The 18,521-nt window shown below is 39.1% G+C and overlaps 1 long non-coding RNA gene across 1 annotated transcript in view; it reads right to left on the bottom strand.

The window, feature by feature from the left end:
• LOC106893047 overlaps window positions 1–18,033 on the bottom strand; it is a 58,374-nt gene extending 40,341 nt beyond the window's left edge. The window contains exon 1 of the long non-coding RNA XR_001412986.1: window positions 14,048–18,033. This is a non-coding gene — a long non-coding RNA (uncharacterized LOC106893047). The remainder of the gene's footprint in view (window positions 1–14,047) is intronic.
• Window positions 18,034–18,521: the final 488 nt, after the last annotated feature.

Here is an 18,521-nt window from a genome sequence, read left to right as displayed (position 1 = left end):
TTTCTCTGTAAGCAAAACTTACTTAGGTAAAGCATTATTTACTAATCAAGAGTTTGGTAACAGATTAAGCAACTCAAATACCTCCTATACCTCCAGGACTTTCCAAGTACTGTAGAATGCATATTCTTCAGAGATTAAGAATTACCTACCACAGTGAGTCACACAAAATCCCAATACTTGGTGTCTTTCCAAACAGTCTTACTAGAACACGAGATTGAAAAGTAAAGATTTATTGTAAATGCCTGCTGGTTTTGTAATATGTTTTCCAGTTCTAATAATCAATCAGTTGTATAAAGGTTTAATTTGCATGTGACAATACAGGGCAACATCCACTAGAAGGAAATTTAAATACTCTATCTGTGCCAGATAGGTTTTAATAAGTTTCATTGGTTTCTTTTTCTGCATGATAGAATTCTTCATTAGAAAGTCATATAGAAAACAATAAACTAGACAAATTAATTTAATTTACAACCAATGAAAAAGTTTAAAATACAAAATCTATTGGAATAGCAGTAAGTTATAGTTAGACATTAATGGTATTTTTATTTGTATTCATACATATGGATAAAATAAATTACTTGTTACCAAACTGTATGATTGGTGCTCAACTAGAACACCAGCTTGGTAAACAATGCATATGAATACAGTGGTTTATACACCAAGGCATACTAATATATATGTACATTGAAATGTTGTGGGTAGAATCTGGAATTTGTACCCAACCTATCTTAAATACAAGTATCGTATTTACCATACGTAACAGAGCGTCTGAGCCTATTCTAACAAGAGTACTCCCACCAATATCCCCGTCGTATGGCGAGTCACTTCCATATATACATTAAAACAATCCTAGCCATATTTCATGCATTAAAAAAAAACAAAAAAAAAAAACAAAAACCAAAAACTTGTTATGCAAAATAGAGTGAGTTTGACATTACTTTGTGAAAAAACTGGCAGAAAAGTTACGGTTATAGATTAGTATAAGCACACAGGATGTGTTACTATGGATGGTTATCCTGAACAGTTCTGTATGTATTGTGAAATGTACGTGATTAATTAATTACCCTTTATAATTATCAATAATGTATATGGAAATGTATTAAGAAAAACATTTCAATTTGAAACCAATAACATCAAACAGAATTGCCTGATTTCATGTGAAAAACTCACATTATCAGGTAAAAGAGATGGCTGTTTCAACAGTGACAGAAAACGGGAATGCAGAACTGCACTGAGCCCTTCCATGGACAGTCCTGCTGGTCTGGGTGGAAGAGTCATCTACGCAGAATTAATAATTGAGCGCAATGTCTGCTCAGCATTCAGAGCAACAAAAGAACAGGCACCGCATATCCAGTACAGGGAACAAACGAGGCTCCAGAAATCCTATTTTTCCAGGGCATAGTTATATTCCTTTTATACCAGTGGGGTCTACCAGTGCATGCAGCCAAGAGGTAAACTAATATTCACGAAGGCAGCAGTTGGATATAGATGTGCAGCTATGAAGGGAAAATTCACTTTAACATGGGAAACTGATGGAAATTCTGCATACTGCTAGCTCCCAGAAGAGCATTCTTATAAATCAGAACTGCTCTCCTTACTGAACAATTGTTTTGATGGTTGTTCATATTGGTCTTAGATTGGCGATTCACTAAACATATTGTGTCTCAGCCAAGTGATTTTTGACTATGCAGTTTTATTTAATGTAAAATTTTTTTTAGCCACTAAGTATATTTAGATGATATTTAGACTAGAAACCTTCAGATCATGTAGAATTCTAGCAATACATTTTTTGCTACCATGAACAGCAATGTTCAAATTCTTACCTGTTGAGAATGAGTGAATTTAAGGATTTAACTAAATAGTTTATGAATTTTAGTTAAACACTGAAGATTACATCAACATTCCAGTTCTATATTCTATGCTGCTTGCTATGTCACTTCTGAACCACAAAATATCTACATAGCTAGCTACAGTTGATCTACACATGACTAAATCTGCACATGTATAGAAATAATTCCGTAATACACTATTTGAAAGTGTGACTGACATACTATTATTTTCATATAAGATGTGTTCATACTGGCACATTGTTTTTTTTATAAGAAAAAGAACTTCCATACTCCTTGAGTTTGAGTGGCTTTTTATCTTAGACCAACAGAAACAATAAAATCAAATAAAAATAGAAGCATCTCCAAGAGCTGTCCTCATAAAGGAAAAAATTATGTTAACTTACAGTAATTAAAAATGCAGTCATTAGATTGGCTGCAGTATAACCTAGACATGCCTGCTCTAGCTGGAGAATAATTTTCTGGGATACTGGCAGCAATCTAGGTGGGGCAGCACAGAGCTCAGCAATGGGCAGCAAAACCGTCTACTTCAGGCAGGCAGAAGCTCAATGGAACCGAAAGCTTTATAATAGCAGCACAGTTTGCAATTCTCACACAAGATTTGCTCATCAAATTTATAACTACGCCTCCTTATAACGTGTAGTTCAGACCACATGCTTGGCTGATAAATGCCCTCACTTGTAGGAATTAGTACTTTCATTCTTCAAAAGGCCCTTACGTGAACGCGACTGGCATGTCAGATCAACTATTACTTTTTGATCTAAGAGCCACTCCTGCAGGCTTCTTTGAAATTTGAGATTAGATTCGGTTTTGCTGTAATCTTAGCTCAACTTGCAAGTTAAATATTGACCTTAATTTAAGTCCTATCTATACATTAAAAAAAACTCCCTAGCTTGATACAGCACTGGAAAATTAAAAGACAGGTAATTGTCAATTTACACAACCCATCAGTTGCTCACACTGCCACTTCATAGTGTGGATACTTGCTTACAATGCTTATATGCTACTAGTGTTTCACAGGTGTTCACAACTACTTCCATGTCTCCAGAGCAAGCAATCCACTAATAATTCAGAGAGCAGCAAAATATACTGTAATAAAACAATGCAGGGAATATGCACCCAAATACATCCTAGTACCCAAAAATGAGTGGATTTCTTCTATGGACACATAACCTCACACATCACTTTGCATCGTGCTCCCTGTTTAGGCTAACTTGAGGACATGAGTTACATAGCAGGAAAAAAAAAAAAAAAGTCCAATGTCTGGAGACAACAAATTCACAGTGGCTGTCATCACCGTGTGGTTTCTCTCAATACCTACAGATTGCCCACATCCACATCAACTCAGATTCATCGCTGATCTTATGCCAGCAGTGGTACAGGGATGTAAGCAAGCTGGCTTGCACCTTCCTCAGTGAGAGTCAGCGTCATGTCTAACCATCAGCACAACTCCGGGCAGTTCTCCAGATTCCCCAGTCTGTGCTCCCGATGTAGTCCTTATAAATTATTACAAGGAAGCTGGCTGCCTGTACAAAAAAAGCATTCTGACTGCTCCCCCCCCTCAAATGGCCTGTGTACAGGGGCCAGGAATGCGGAGGCAGGATGCTGTAGTGGCTATAAGGAGAAGAGACAGAGAACCAGTGTACAGGGAGAAAGACAGGACCCTTTTTGCTCTCCCCTGATACCTGCACATGGGATAAGGCAGACCAAAAAATGACTCCTAAATGTAGAATCAGTACATGATCATGCTGACATGTTAGCAAAAAAAAACAACTTTTTTTTTTCCTGTTACAGCTATTGCCCATTTCGTTTCTCTCAGGTAGGATATGAGACTTCAATCAAAAAAACACCCCAGAAACCAGTAATACCTATGCAGATTAATGAAGTTCCATCAGAAAATTTTCCCTCTAAAAACGTAATCTGTGAGTAGAGATGACACTACAATATTCTAAGATGTGCTTTGTTCTCTAATTGACTCATGAAGAAATAAAGCAACGTTACTGCACAGAACAAAAATACGCTCTACAATCTACTTCGATACATTCCTTTTCCCAGTCTTGAAGACAACAGCAACATTAATCAAAGAAACAAGTATTGCTACTACAGAGAAAGTAGCCCATCCCCTCAAATAGACACACATTCATATTTAAAAAGCAATATAATGTTTCCTTATACTGACTTTTATCTGTATATCATTCTTAAAGACAGCAACAGACATTTCCATTGTGAGGAACACCATGTGGCCAGAGATGTGTACTATGTAGAAGGGAAAAACAGTTACTAACCTTTTCATATCTTGTTCTCAGAAAAGATACATCTCTTCCACTCTTGGTTGAGGCATCTCCTGGGCACTAGAGCCATGTTTTTCTTGGCAATGAGTGGGATGAGCACTTTTGTGTGCTTTTGACCAGAGTAGATACCACTCTGACTTGTTTTGCACTCCCTTCATGTGAAATTACTGATGGATACACATTGTGAAATAGAAGAAAAGACAGAACACATCTCAAAAAGAGCAGGCAATTCTAAAAAAGGAAAATTAATGCTTTTCTTGTGTTTATAATTCTTCTTTATATGACCATCAAAATATACTTCATAGATCATGAGAATCACAGTCTGTTTGGAAGACATGAACAATATTACCAAATCTGCATCAGACCTCAAAGTGACAAAGCACTTTGCAATGATACAAATGAGTGATCAAGTAATTAGTTTGCAGAATTACAAAAAAAAAACCCCAAACCCTGACTTCCCTACTATATTGCATGCGCTATTTCAAAATTGTAAAATAATCTACATACTGTAACAGTAAGGTAATCTAAAAAAAAACTTACAAGCAGCTGACACTTTAGCTCCTCAGTAAGGTAACAGTACGTAGCAAATACCTGTTAGAAATTATCTATGGAGAGACAGGTAGACCTTTTATTTTTTCTATATGTGGAATAAAGAGGATAATGCCAAGGCTTCAGTTTAGAGTAAGAGAGAGGGTTAGACAAACATATACCTGTGAAGCTCAGGAATGAAAATGGAAGATAAATAGTATCAATGAAGTGAAACTCGATACTTCCTTTTGTCAAAAATTTGGATAAAACCTCCGAAGTCTTTGCCCTTGTGGAAAGAGACAAAAAAAGGGCCTGGTACTAGCAATAAGTACATTAGTTTGGAGTTGTTAAGAGTTAATGAGGTATTCCATAGTAATCAGACCACTGCCAAATAGACTTGACCTCACCTAGCACCAGGGACTGAAGACGAGTCATCTTGAAGCACTGAAATACTTGCAACACTCTAGCAACCATCAACATCATCTGATGTAGGAAAAGACTACTTCAGAATTTCATCCTGTGATGATGAGAAAATACTATGAGCAGACTACATGATGGTAAATTTTCTAAACTCTACCTTGTAAGACACGTGCTCACATATGGAAGATAACTCTGCTCAAATAAGAAACAGAGCTGACTACAATCCTTGGAGATGATGGAAGAGATGACCTGTATTTCAAAAAATTAGTAGAGGACCACCATCTATAGAAAGAAACAGGTACAACCCAGACCAATTCACAGCAGAGGACTACTGCTACAAGTTCCAGGCTCCTGTCTCTGGCTCTATGGCCTTTTATTCTCTGTGGAAATAGATTTCTTAGACACAATCTGGACGAGCAGTCTGTAAGAGCAGTTCACAAAATAGGAATTGTGCATCTGGGAGGAAAACAAAGGAGCAGCAAGCATCAGTCTCCAGCAGAAGCTACTCAAAGCAGCAGCTTCTGCTTTTTAAGCTCAGCAAGTTGATTGCAATCCTGAGCTTCTGTGAAGCAGCTAATAGCTACTGGGGGGAGCTGCTGAAAGTGTTCCTGGGGTGAGGAGAAGAGCATGAAGCCTCCCTATGAAGTAGCAGTGAAAGATGTGATCTTTTTCATTGACACTAAGTAAGGAATAACAACCAAAGCCATCATTTTGACATCTTCCTTTCCCTGAAGATCTGGTGTCAATATAGTCCGTATTGTGGGGCTGGAGTGGCAGAACTGCAGCCCCCAGCAGCCACCCTTGTCCTGTAGCAGGGAGAGGTACCTGTAACAGCAATTCTCCAGAGCACAATCTAGAATAACCTCCAGTCTGTTATCTTACCTTGTTCTGTTCCCCTACCTCAAGAAAACATGTATCCAGCTGAGAGGAAGGGCAGGGAATGGCCAAGAAAACATGTGAGAACTGCTCCTGGATCTACCTCGTGCGGTGTTTCCTTAGCTGTGGGTATAAGCAGTGTATTGGCATAGGTGAGGTTATATGGAGAGGAGTAAAAATAGGATGGTGTTTGCCAAGTCTGATGTTGCTTCTAACATCAGTAGAATTTACATCACCAATGAGGGTGCCTGCCTCAAAAATGACACTAGAGGTTTCTAGCCTGCACTTCAATCTATAGTGGCATTGGAATCAAAGGAGGGAAAGGAATACCCAGGTAAGAACTACTAAACATGCTAAAGCTCTCAGTAGTGGGAAGAATACAGAATCACAGAATCACAGAATTGTGGTGGTTGGAAGGGACCTCAGAGATCATCAAGTCCAACCACAAAAAACAAAACAAAACAAAAAACACCACACCACCCACCACCTAAACACACAACAACAACCAAACCAAAAAACCATCACCCACCCACTCAGCAGCCCACGACAAACCAATAATCTTGGGCACTAGAGCATGCCCTGAAGAAACAGGGCCTGTTCATGCCCTGAATACTTTGATACATAACAAAGGAGACAAAGGAAATAAGGAAAAAAATTTTCATCCATAGAACAAATGCTGTGACATAATTCTCTAGCAGGGATGACAACAGAAAGGTCCTAAAGATTAACAAAAAGGGAGGTGGATGGGTAGATGTGTAGAGTTTCAAGCAATTTTGTGACGTCATTGTGTCTGGCTGTAATGACAGACAACAGGACCAGTCTCGTTTGTGGAAAGCATCAAGCCTTGGCTCTTTCTTATTCTCCAATGTAAAGGTCAGACACTTTTATCTAAGATATCCCAATATAATTTCCTGTCTTGATACTTTTTAGTGATCCTTCAGCTGCTACTCTGGTAATCTTACAAAAATGCCTCGAAGACAGAACAAACTTCTCTTATCCAAAGATAACTCCTCCTTACAGAGGAGAGTTAAATAGCACTAAAGCAGCACTCTTGAGAGAAACAGGCTTGTAAAGCCTTAAGAAGAGAAGGTCATGAGGAATTCTATTGCTGTCTTCCATGACATAATAGAAGGCTGTAGAGAAGATAAAGTCAAACTTTTCGAAACACACAGTGAAAGGACTGCATCAGATGAGGCAATGGATACAAGTTGCAACAAGGGAAACTTTGATTAGCTATTAAGAAATTATTCACCATGAAGGCAGTCAAACCTTGGAACAAGTTACTAAGAGAAGATGTAGAATTTCCGTTCTTGAAAATGCTCAAAACCTGACTGGACAAGGCTTTGAGCAAAGGCCAAAAAAAGTAGACTGTGCTTTCAGCAGTAGTTTGAATTAGATAAACTCCAGAGATCCCTTCCGACCTATATAATCCTGTGATTCTTGACCATTCCTCTTGTCAGAAACAGAAAATGGGACAAAGATTCAAGAAAACAATCCTTTTAGTCTATCTCTGGTTACTTTTGAAGCCTGTTCTTAAACAGGCATGTGCTATGTTTACCCCAACTCTGTCATCTTGGGGCAAACCTGGAAGAGTGGTATAGGGGCTGCTGCCATGGAAGCCTTGGAATTCTTGTGATATGAGGGGCAAAGTAGAAATCATGGTCCCCAGTAATATAAAGAAATTAGAGACAAACTTAATACAGAAAAGTATTCCTTCAAACCTACCTATTTAATGCCATGCTATTTGCATTACAGACGATTGTTCAAGGAATTTAAGAGCATCAATTCTCATCCACATCACAGCTCTGTATGATAAGAGTGCCCATCCTGTCCTGATGCTACTAATTTTTCCATCTCTATCAGTCCGAGATAGCACACGTCTTCCATGCTTGGTATGTGTGTATCAGTGGAAGAATTTCTCTTAGGTCTTCCCAAAACACTTGTGCTATTGTTACAGTCCAATATCTTTACAGCAAAGCTGAATTATATCAGGGGACATCTTAACAGAAAGTTTTCACCTTTGTCCAATGTTTTATGACATCTACGTACAAGAAGTGATAGACATTTTCTCCTAAAATTAGAAATAGCACTGTAGCCTGAGCACTTCCCACGAATTTCACAGCTAAGAAAGGAACCCTGTTAGTTACTGCTTTACTTTTCTGCAGTTCATTATTTCTAGGAAGTTTTGAATGTATTTTTTTAAACAAGCAGTGTTCCTTTACTCCTGTGCTGTAGGGCATTTCTTGATAATCAGGAGGAAGTGGGAGAAATGAGTGTTACTTTCAGCAACAGCTGAGTCACAGTTACATTTCGCTGTGCAACACCCTGCCCTCTGTGCCCTTCTGCTCACAGGCTGCAGCAACCTTCAGCTCCCCGCAAGTTGAAAGTCATGTTCAAAAACCAAACAATGAAATCAGCAACTTTTGTAATATGTCACATGGATCTGTGAGCATGATTTTGGGAAAGTTACAAGTTTAGAAAATGTTTCTCCTACTATTCCAATTATGGGGTAGGAAAATTTTTACATGGTTTATTTGCAGTACTGTATAGGATTGGGGGTTTCATACAAAAAATTAAAGTGAGATATTATTATTACTCAGGGGAAGCTAACAGTGACGATGGCCACTAATGGTCCTCCATTATATGTGGCTGCATATTAGGAACTCCAGAGAATTAATTGACACATGTTTATTATGTCATATGGTGATCAACTAATTGAAGTCAATGGAGACACTTGTGCTGCTTTCATTAGCGTTTGGATCAAATAAGCCATGATGCAAAAACAACCCAACCCCAAACCAGCTGATATCGAATCCTTGGGTACATGATAAATAAGGATGACTAAAGTTCCCAAACTGACACATTGCCTGTGAATAGTCAGATTCCCAGACTTCTGCACATTCACAAATACAGTCAACTGCCAGTAAATGGGGCAGCAGTTTCAGCTTTATAATAGTTAGAGTTCATATACCCAGGCTTCATAAACAATGCTAAAAACCCTTGTCACTGTTAGAGACCTGAATATGTTAGTGCATCTGCTAATGCCTACGGCTTATTCACCAACAAACTGATGTTATTTAAGATACTCTTGTCCTTCTCCAAGGGGTTAACATCACCATGCAGAGGAAAAAAAATGTACGAGGAAACCTAAACAAAAAGCAGCCTCAACTGTTTGCTAAATGAATGTATCCTTTGTGCAGCTGAACCATATTGACAAAGCTACAAAACCACATAAATGCTTCACCACGTTTTTGTATTACATGTTACATACCTATAGTTCAGGGCATAGGGTCAAGTTATTATTACACTTTTATGGCCAGTTTACATTCTTACCAAATTTATCCTAATTGAACAATATAAGCATATTGCACAGCATGTTCTTTGCCTCTATCCTCCTCTAAACCAGTATTTCCCAGTTTCAGAAATTTTATACATTGTCTCAGCCGTAGTTCCAACATGAACTCAACTAACCACAGCAGCACTGTGCCACATCAAAGACTCAGACTGGACACTATGCCATGAAGTATGGCTCCCACAAGCTCGTTCAGAACTTGGGTATCTCTGTATGTGCCTGACTAGATGGCATAGACACCCACAGTGTGTTTCTGTAAAGGACCCACCTGATCTCTGTCAAGTTGGTTCCAATCTGCACCCATCTGTACACGGGAAGCACTACGTACAACTCATACTCCGTATTATCAGAACGCCAATTATCAGAAAGTGAACTAGTATCCAACATCCTAAAATAGAGTTTTTCAGAAAGCAGATATAAGCACAAAGGACATGCTGTCATATGTGAAGGTTATGCAATACTTCACCAGCACAATTGCCAGTGTAACTTGCAAAACCTCAGGTCATCCCCATTGTCAGATGTTTTAAGACTTCTTCGCAAACCATTAAGCTTTAAAGAAAAGGTATCCAAAGCTACCCAAAAAGAGGACACAAGTTGCTTTCAGCATGTTCTCTACATACTGTATCATACAATGAAAACAAAAGGAGACTGCAAAGAAAGGATAAAAAACATTTCCTCCTCTATGAGACTGCTCTCCTTTAATTTACTGCATTCTTTTTAAAAATGATAACCCAATTTTTTGAGAAATAAATGTTTTCTATAGATCCAAGTATTTTACAAAACCAGGCAAAGACCATTAGAGACTCATCTTCCCAATCATATTAACAGCAAAATTCCTGTGACTAAATTAATCAAGAGTTAACTCTACAACAGATTAAAGGGACAGTTTATAGTAATTAATTGTCCAGATTGTAAGTCTCATAAGAGTATCATCACAATAAAATGTTTGTTATAAACGCTAGAGCACTATAATAAACCATGTCAAGCTCATCTTTGAGAAACATTAAGCGGGGCATGGGGAGGTGGGGAATAAAACCAACTCCAAGTAACTTCCCTTGCTCCTCTTATGAGAAATAATATAAATCAACCCCTACAGCACTATGCATTCCAATACCAGACCTATGTGGGCGCAGCTAAGCCACCCTTGTATGGAAAGTGCTCAAAACAGCACTGCCCCACCACTTTCTTGGCCTTGTGAAGCACGTTCATGAGGGGAGAAGAAACTGTCAGACTGGGGACATAAGTTACTTCCACTTGTCTTGAACAGTGGTTTACAGGAAGAGAATGAACAGCACAGCAGAAGTTTTATAACAGGGTACATCCAAATCAGTGCAACTGTGTGTTGTAAAAAGGGTTAAACAATATCAAAGTGGTTTTTGGTACTAAATTCTTCATTAGACATGGTCAAATACCAGCTGACAGCCTCTCTTGTGCTCAGTGAGAACAGATAGGAAATTGAGATTTAACCTAGTCTTTAAAATGATTGCTGGAATTTATTTTAAAAGAACTTATTTGCTTTGGCTCAACATGATTTATTTTCTTTTATGCAGATGGCCATTCTATTTTGTATCCAGATTTTCATTGCAGCACTTAATATTGTACAAGATTGCTATTTGTAACTGGATAAGAATCTGCAAAGTAACAATTAGAATACACATTTCCTCATTGCAAAACCAGGAATACTGATTAAAAAAATGTGTCACCTTGTTTTATGGTTCAAATGTACTATAAAAAAGTTCCCCAGAAACATCTGGTTTGTATTCACACCAGTTTGGTTTAAATACATGTGTCAACAGATAATACTAATATTCCAAGTCTGAGTGAAAACAGACCTTTTCAGCAAATTCAGCCTCACCCTAATTCCTTCTGAAATGAGTGATAATTTCTACTTTATTAGGTGCAGAATATTACCCACTAGTGATAAAACTCTCGATGAACTTAAAAATCTTACCTTTTAATAATAAATTCTTAGCTCATCCCATTATCACTGATCTCAGTGACAAAGGAACATATTCTAAGGGATCATTAAATAAACAAGCATATGCCTTTTTAGATTTGAAATTATGGTTTTTCAAAGAAATGACAACAAGCATAAAAATTAATCATAATAACCTTTATTACAGATGTACTCTTATTTTCAACAGCTGAAGACTGCTTCTTTTCAATGCTAAATAACTTAGCCTTTCAGCAGAACAGTAATCACAAAGCAACAAAACTCTACAGCAGTTATGAAGTAGCAAAAGCATAAAACCTGGATTTCTTCATCTGCATTTTCAAGCCCTTACAAAGATTGCACTAAAGTCGGCTTAGCTGCCCAGGAGGCAGGCAGAATACTACACAGTAATCACAGTTATTAAAAGCAATCCGAATTACAAAAGTTAAAGCAAAACCAGTCTTATCTTTAAGTACTGTGTTTAGTATAGCACAAAGATTAAAAATCATTATTTTTTCCGGATTACAAAGGGCTCTAGGACATAAGCTACCATGACAAATTATTGTGATTCATTTTTCTAAAACGTGAACAGTGATAGATTAGGTGAAAATGAAATAAAAATAAATTCTCAGTAGAGTCTTGAATAGCATTCAAGCAGTATGCAACTCAGTCCTTAAAAAACATTTCATTATTTATAACATAAATCAAATTTAAAAGCTTAAAAAAACCCCCAACTTAGAATTAGGCATGTTGTATCATTAAAATGCATTTTCAAAAATAATTTAGTGATTTTACTGAGAGGAGAGAGGAACCAAGCTTTTGTGGGATATCTCTCAGTTCCAGAAAGTACGCAAAATTAGAAAGCCTGGAAAACCTTGCTTAAAACAACAAAGATATAAGAAGTTATCTGAGTTCAAACACAAATCAATGACCAGAAATACAATTTACATACCTGATACTAGGGGAAAAGGAGCAGACTACAAACAAAATCATGATATTGAAATAATCTTAAAAGTAGTTACTGAATGGGAACAAAACAAATTTTTAAGGGATCTTCACTTTTAACATTGTGTATGTTGTGTGTTTTAGCAGCCGAGACGATGGGTTTTGGTCATACATCAATCCATATGAAGAAAGGAAACCAAGAACAAGCAAACTCTCCCATCCAAAAACCTACACACCCAGCCCTGCATCACTTCAGTTAGTGAAAACTGCCACTGAGCGCAGCAGGGACAGGACCATTTGGAAATCAGCTTTATCCTGTTTGCATTACTTTTAAATGTGGGGCAGAAAGAAGATACCATCTCAGAATCATTCAGTAAAAAAAAATATAATAGATTTAAACATGCAGAAAAGTCAAAGAAATGAAAGATTAAATTCTCACAAAGCAACAATTCTCTCCTCTAGTATAAGTTGTAGGGTGCATTTCAGCTGATAATGTTTAAATATATTGCCTCAACATGTGCTCATGCATAGTTTTGCTTCAACCAAATAAGTAATAAAGGACTTCTAAGCATTGTGCTCACCTAAGATAAATGTTCTACAGCACACAGTGCCCTGTTGTTTATGGAAGTTTCAAAATGGTAGTCATGATCTACCGAGTCCATTTTCAACTTCTCGCATCTAGTAAGGCATTCCAAAGCAAAAGACAAGTTCCAAAGAATGTATGAATCTAAGCAGTCATAAAAACAGGAACCCTTGGGGAAAATAATGTGGGTTTTTTTAACTTTTAAAAACTTCTTTAACACAACTGTTCCTGCTTTGCAAACTATATTTTGCATTGTGATTTACAGCATATTACAGTTGTTTCTTTGCAAATTTAATAAAGTCATCAAATTATTCTTATTTCTTAATAACAGTTGAAAGCCAGAGTTCCAGAACGCTGGCAGTCCTAAATAAAGGCAAGTATCATGCACAAGCAAACAAACAAAAAAAGAATCAGTGGATATGGCAGAAGTGGCAGGAAGTTTTGGAAGAAACAAACAGAATAGAACAAAAGTTTCAAAGAGCCTGAGCTGCATCAAGAAGATTTATGTGAAACATTTCGACTTTACAGTCTTGGAAACTTTGATTTGGGGGTGGGAAGGGAGGCGAGGGCAGGAAGGATTAGAAGGGAGAACACAGCAATAGGGCTTAATCTACTTCTGAACTTTGTGAGTCACATGTAATGTAAACTTTCGAGTTGCACTGGTTGTAAACAGCGGTAGCAACAACACAAAGTTGATAAATTCTGTAATTCATTGTGTCATGATAAACACTACCAGGTAACAATCCTGCAGTGACCCTGTGAATGGACTAGTTGACAAAATGTCAATTAGAAATGAATAGATTTATGAAACAGTTTAACGTTAAATGAAAAGCTATGATAACATTATGATATGAATTAAAGTTTATGATAAATTCACAGGTAACTATCACAGAATTTGTTAGAGCTGAATGCTGTGAAATCTTACCAGGATTTGAGGACAGAAATAAAAGACAGACTTTTTTAATATAAGTTATTCAAATTTTCAGTAATGTAACAAATGTCACAAATGGAATAAATTGACTTTTAACACTACTAGACTACAGCAGATTTAATGAATACCAGTATTGCTTCAGTTAATATAGATGCTCCAATAACTGTTCGACAGAAAGTAGTAAAAGGTCAAAAGAAACAGGTAAGGCCTTTAATGTGCAATTTCTACTTATGTATTCACACGATAAACAGTGAATATGTAACAGTAAAATATGTTCACTACGTTTCTGTGAGGTACAAAACGTATGATCTCTATTTGTCAAAAAGCATTAAACAACTTACCTAAAGCACCCAGTGGTAGACTGTTTATTTCCTGTTTCTTGCTCACATCTTAACTACTCTTTTCTACCTGAAAATAAAAATGCTCAGGATCACTGATAATTCTACTTTCACTTGCTCAGAGAAAGGAAGTTATTACCTAAGGAATCAAACAAAATAATTTTGTTTCTCAAAAAGACATGAGTTGTTGACTTTGGTGCTTCTAGAAAAAAAGGAGAGACCCACAAAGCAGAAAGCTACAGGATACTGACTTAGTGCCTACGCTTGATCGAGGAGTGTTCAGAAGTAACAGCAGAACTGTACACACTAAGGGATTTGTAAACTTTTTTTAAACATTAATTTTCTCATATACCTTCACCATCCAGACTATACTCACTTCTACAAAAACTTTTATCATGTCCCTTCTTGAATCCCATCCTCCCTCATTAGATTCACAACCACAATGTAATAAATAGCTTTAAGGGTAACTGCCATCCTCCACCTTGCATAACCTAACGATCTAATGAGAAAATGGTATTTCAAATACATTTCAAATGTATCATGTTTTCTCTAGAATGAAAAAGCCAGACTGCAAGAACTGACTTGACATTCAGCTCTGGTTCATACCGAGAGGAAATCCTTATGATTGTGAAGGAGAAAAAGTAGGACGTTTAAGTCACAGATATAACTCCCATTTACCTTTTTGGAGAGCTCCCACATAAAAAGGAAGACAGCCACAAATCAGAAGTGTAACCCAGCCAAATCTTCTCCATAGCCACAGGAAAGGTGCAATTATAATTTAGCAACAAAACAGCAACTCCTCCAGGAAGAACTAAATCACAAACATCATATTGAGAAACAAAAATCACTCCTCCTTTCCCTCTACCCTCAGGCTCATAATTAAAGGAAACTCAAAAGAGATCCTCTTTATTTCTATTGCTTGAAAACAAAGAGCCCTGTTGAGTCAGAGAATACATGCCTCTTTCTTAACTTCAACCAGAAACTCCTTCCAGTCTGCCTTGAAAATGGCTTCCAAACATAGAAGGCAAGGACACAGAAGGCAATAGAAATATGTATCTTTTTTTAAAATCAGATCAATACATCTAAGTTGTTAAAAGATTGTGGACCTCGTAAGTCTCACAAGAATTAAAATACCCCGAACACATTAAAAAATTAGATGTTTTTAGAGAAAAGAGTAATTAGCACTTAGAAGTGAGGCGGGGGCTTAATCATCATGGAACTTAAAGAACAGCTGCTAGTTATTGCCTGTGGGAAAGCAAATGGCTGACAGGAAGAATAACGTCAAAATTAAGTACCAAATTTATGTTCCTGTTGAAAACACAGTTTTTAAGTGTCCACCCGGGTTTGAAAAGTTAAGCTTTGGGCTTATGTTTTGGAGGCATTCCACCAGTCCACTTGGACCGCTCTGCGAAAATACTCTCCAGCTGCTGACTGGCCATTCAGCTTGTGAGACCCACTCTAACTCCTGGAAGCTGTTTGGGCTCATCCCAAGGAACTTCCATGAGGACATTGAGTATATTGAGCCAGTACACCACATTCTGGGATGGAAATGAGCAGGATCCACAGATAGCAGAACTACGCTGTAGAGGGCATTTATTATGCAAAACTCATACGTAGTCTGATTCTGCTCAGTACTCACCAACTTCCAGGAAGGTTTCTGACAGAGCACCACCTGAGAGCTACCAAGGGCAAATGGAAAATTCTGGGAAAGCTTCATTTCAAAGCACAGGATTTTTTTCAGGATAAGGGGATTATTCAACTATTTTCCAGGGAGGTTCTAGTATAGGGTGGTACATCACAGGAAGAGATGTACAATCAGTACAGATTTTTTTTCTTTCCTTTTTTTGAGAGTTACAGTAAGCTTTGCAAGGGTATTCTGGTAGCTCATCCGGGACTGTCTTCTTGTCAGCATACAGTCATCCTTACCACAGTGCAGTAAGCATTGTAAAAGTCCCCTTCAGAGGGGATGGAGTGTTATCTCCAGAACTGACAATATATCCTGGGGCTGTTTTGTTGCATTTAGAGCAATTAATTGTGCAACTACATGTATATTGGTCAAAACACCACTCAGTTTGACAGGTGTGATCATAGTAGCATGTAATCAGAAACGAGTTAGTGGAAAAGTAGCAGCTATTAAATTTCTAGCAGCCAATGAAGTAATCCAGGTTTTTGATATGAACAGCTTTATCATCCTGATTTTAGGAACAGCACAAGTTTGTTGATACAGGTTCCTGGAAATTCTTTTTTAAAACAGCCGAAGGAAAAAAGCTTGTATTCCTGAAAGTTTGTTCACTTCTCTCTTCCTCTGTACGATTTGATCTAATAAAAGGCACAGCCCCTCTTTAGTGACCATACCACTTTCCCTTGGAATGCTCTATGACAGCAGTATTTAGCTTAAGTTTGTGCTTAACCATGCACTCCACAGAGCCCTTCAAATCGGATATGCAACCTCTGCAAACACAGGCCACTTTATCACAATGAAAGACTGAAAAAGAAGGACTGAGAGGAACTATTCAATTACCTTTTCTATTGCAGTGCCACACACAAATGGCTGAATCTCTACTTTCTTCAGTTTTCCAGTCAAGACTTCAGCTAAGCCTATCCAAAACCATTTGGAAATAATCTCAAGTGAACGACTATGTTAAATTATGGACTGGAAATATTCCCATTTTTAGATTGAGTTCAGGTTAGTCTAGATTAATTCCAATTAGTTTACATTAGTCTAGGTTTAGTTCAACACCTTTATCTTTCAAATACAAAAAAAGATGAGTTTAAGAGCTTGTGCACTCTGATGCGGACACAGCAGCCATATGAGAACAGAAACTGACACACTCATTTTGCCTTCAGGCAATTTTAACCTACTTCACAGCTCTTTACAGAGACCTTTATTTGGTACTTATTGCATAACTCTTGGTGAATTTTTCAAGGTCTGTTACCTTCTTACAGTCACCAGCTGACCAGAAGCTACTTGCTGATGGTGTAAGTTCAAGTTCCTTGTTTGGAACCCACATTTTCCTCAGGCTCAAACAATCTGAGAAGATGCCATCCCAAGATAAAGATCGATTTTCTGCCTGGTCTGTCTACAGAAAGCAACAGCTTTGTGAGACAGACATACAGTTACTGACTTCTATGCACAATTTCTCAAAAAAGCCACACGCAGAAGGGATCAAAAGGACCCAGAAGCTTTATAATATATTTTGACAAAGAGTCACAATAATAAATGGATAAACCTTCTCTACCAAATACTACTATTAAAAGCTTGTACATGTGACCCCATATCCTTTCAAATGTACAATCATTACAATAGTTTCATTTTTTTAATGTAGGATGATCTGATTCTCAGAAAAAAGGCAAGAGCCAAGGCCATCTCCTGCAGGGGAGCGTAAACACTCCTAGAGTTTGGTCTTTCACACAAAAAGTACACAGCCACAAAGGCTACAGAACATCCTCAGGCTGTTCTTGACAAAGATGGACTTGGCAACTGTAACAGAAATGAAACAGCATCCTGACAGGATTCTAGACACACGCTACTGCTGTCACTGCTGCAGTTAACAGAAAGCCTGTAACACAAATGGCATCCTTGACGTGGCACTTATGTAATAATTAATTACAGGGAATGCCATGTTCCAGTGAGCGTAGAAACTATACCCCAGGGTAACACATTGCTTTTCTTTGCTGGGAAGAAGAGGAGCCCCACGCCTTGCTCCTGCCCTCAGCGTGGCAGAATTATTCCTCCACGCAGCCCCTCGCAGGAGGGGATTAAGCAACGCCGCAGCCTCCCTCGCCAACGCCAAATAAAGGCAGGCCGACGGCACCGCACAGAGAAGCCTCTCTCCCCTCCGACAGCTCTCAGTCCCGCCAGCGCTGCTGGCCCCCCACGACTCGGAGCCGTGAGGACCCGCAGCACTCAGCGCCACGGTGCGGGCAGGGCCGGGGCTCTTCTCCCACCCTCCCTGCCCTCAGCGGGGGCGAGCAGAGGCCCCGCTCTCCCCCCGCGGCCGGCGCGGCCTCCTCACCTGGGCCCGCCGGCCCGGCCCGGCCCCACCCGGTCGCCAGGCAACGGCCGCTGTAAACACCGCCACGCACGTGACATGACGCGGCACGCACAGCTCCGTACGACGACGCAGCGGCGGCGGCCCCCGCATTACGTCACCTCACCCAGCGGCGGGAGCGCCTATAAATAGCCCGAGGGCGGGCGCACGCGCGTTGGCGCGCGGAGGGAGGGGCGTGGCGGGGAAGGCCGTTAGCCCGGCCGGGACGTCACCGCCGACGCGGCCCCGGCCCCGCCTTCCCCTTGCTATTTTTACGCTTTCGTAAAGTCCCCGCCCCTCCGCCGGCAGCCGTTGCGGGAGGACGGGATGACGCCATCCGCTTCCCGGAACGATGACGCGCCGGGCGGGCGGGAGGGGAGGGTGCTGGAATGCGCGCGGGGCTTCGCTGCCTTAAAGGGACAGCGTCCCCCAGCCCCGCCCACCGC

The sequence above is a fragment of the Calidris pugnax genome, unplaced genomic scaffold (assembly GCF_001431845.1).
Source record: "Calidris pugnax isolate Ruff unplaced genomic scaffold, ASM143184v1 scaffold24, whole genome shotgun sequence".
Classification (NCBI taxonomy): Eukaryota; Metazoa; Chordata; class Aves; order Charadriiformes; family Scolopacidae; genus Calidris; species Calidris pugnax.
The sequence above is the reverse complement of the archived record's forward strand: the minus strand, read 5'-3'. Positions and strand labels throughout refer to the sequence as shown.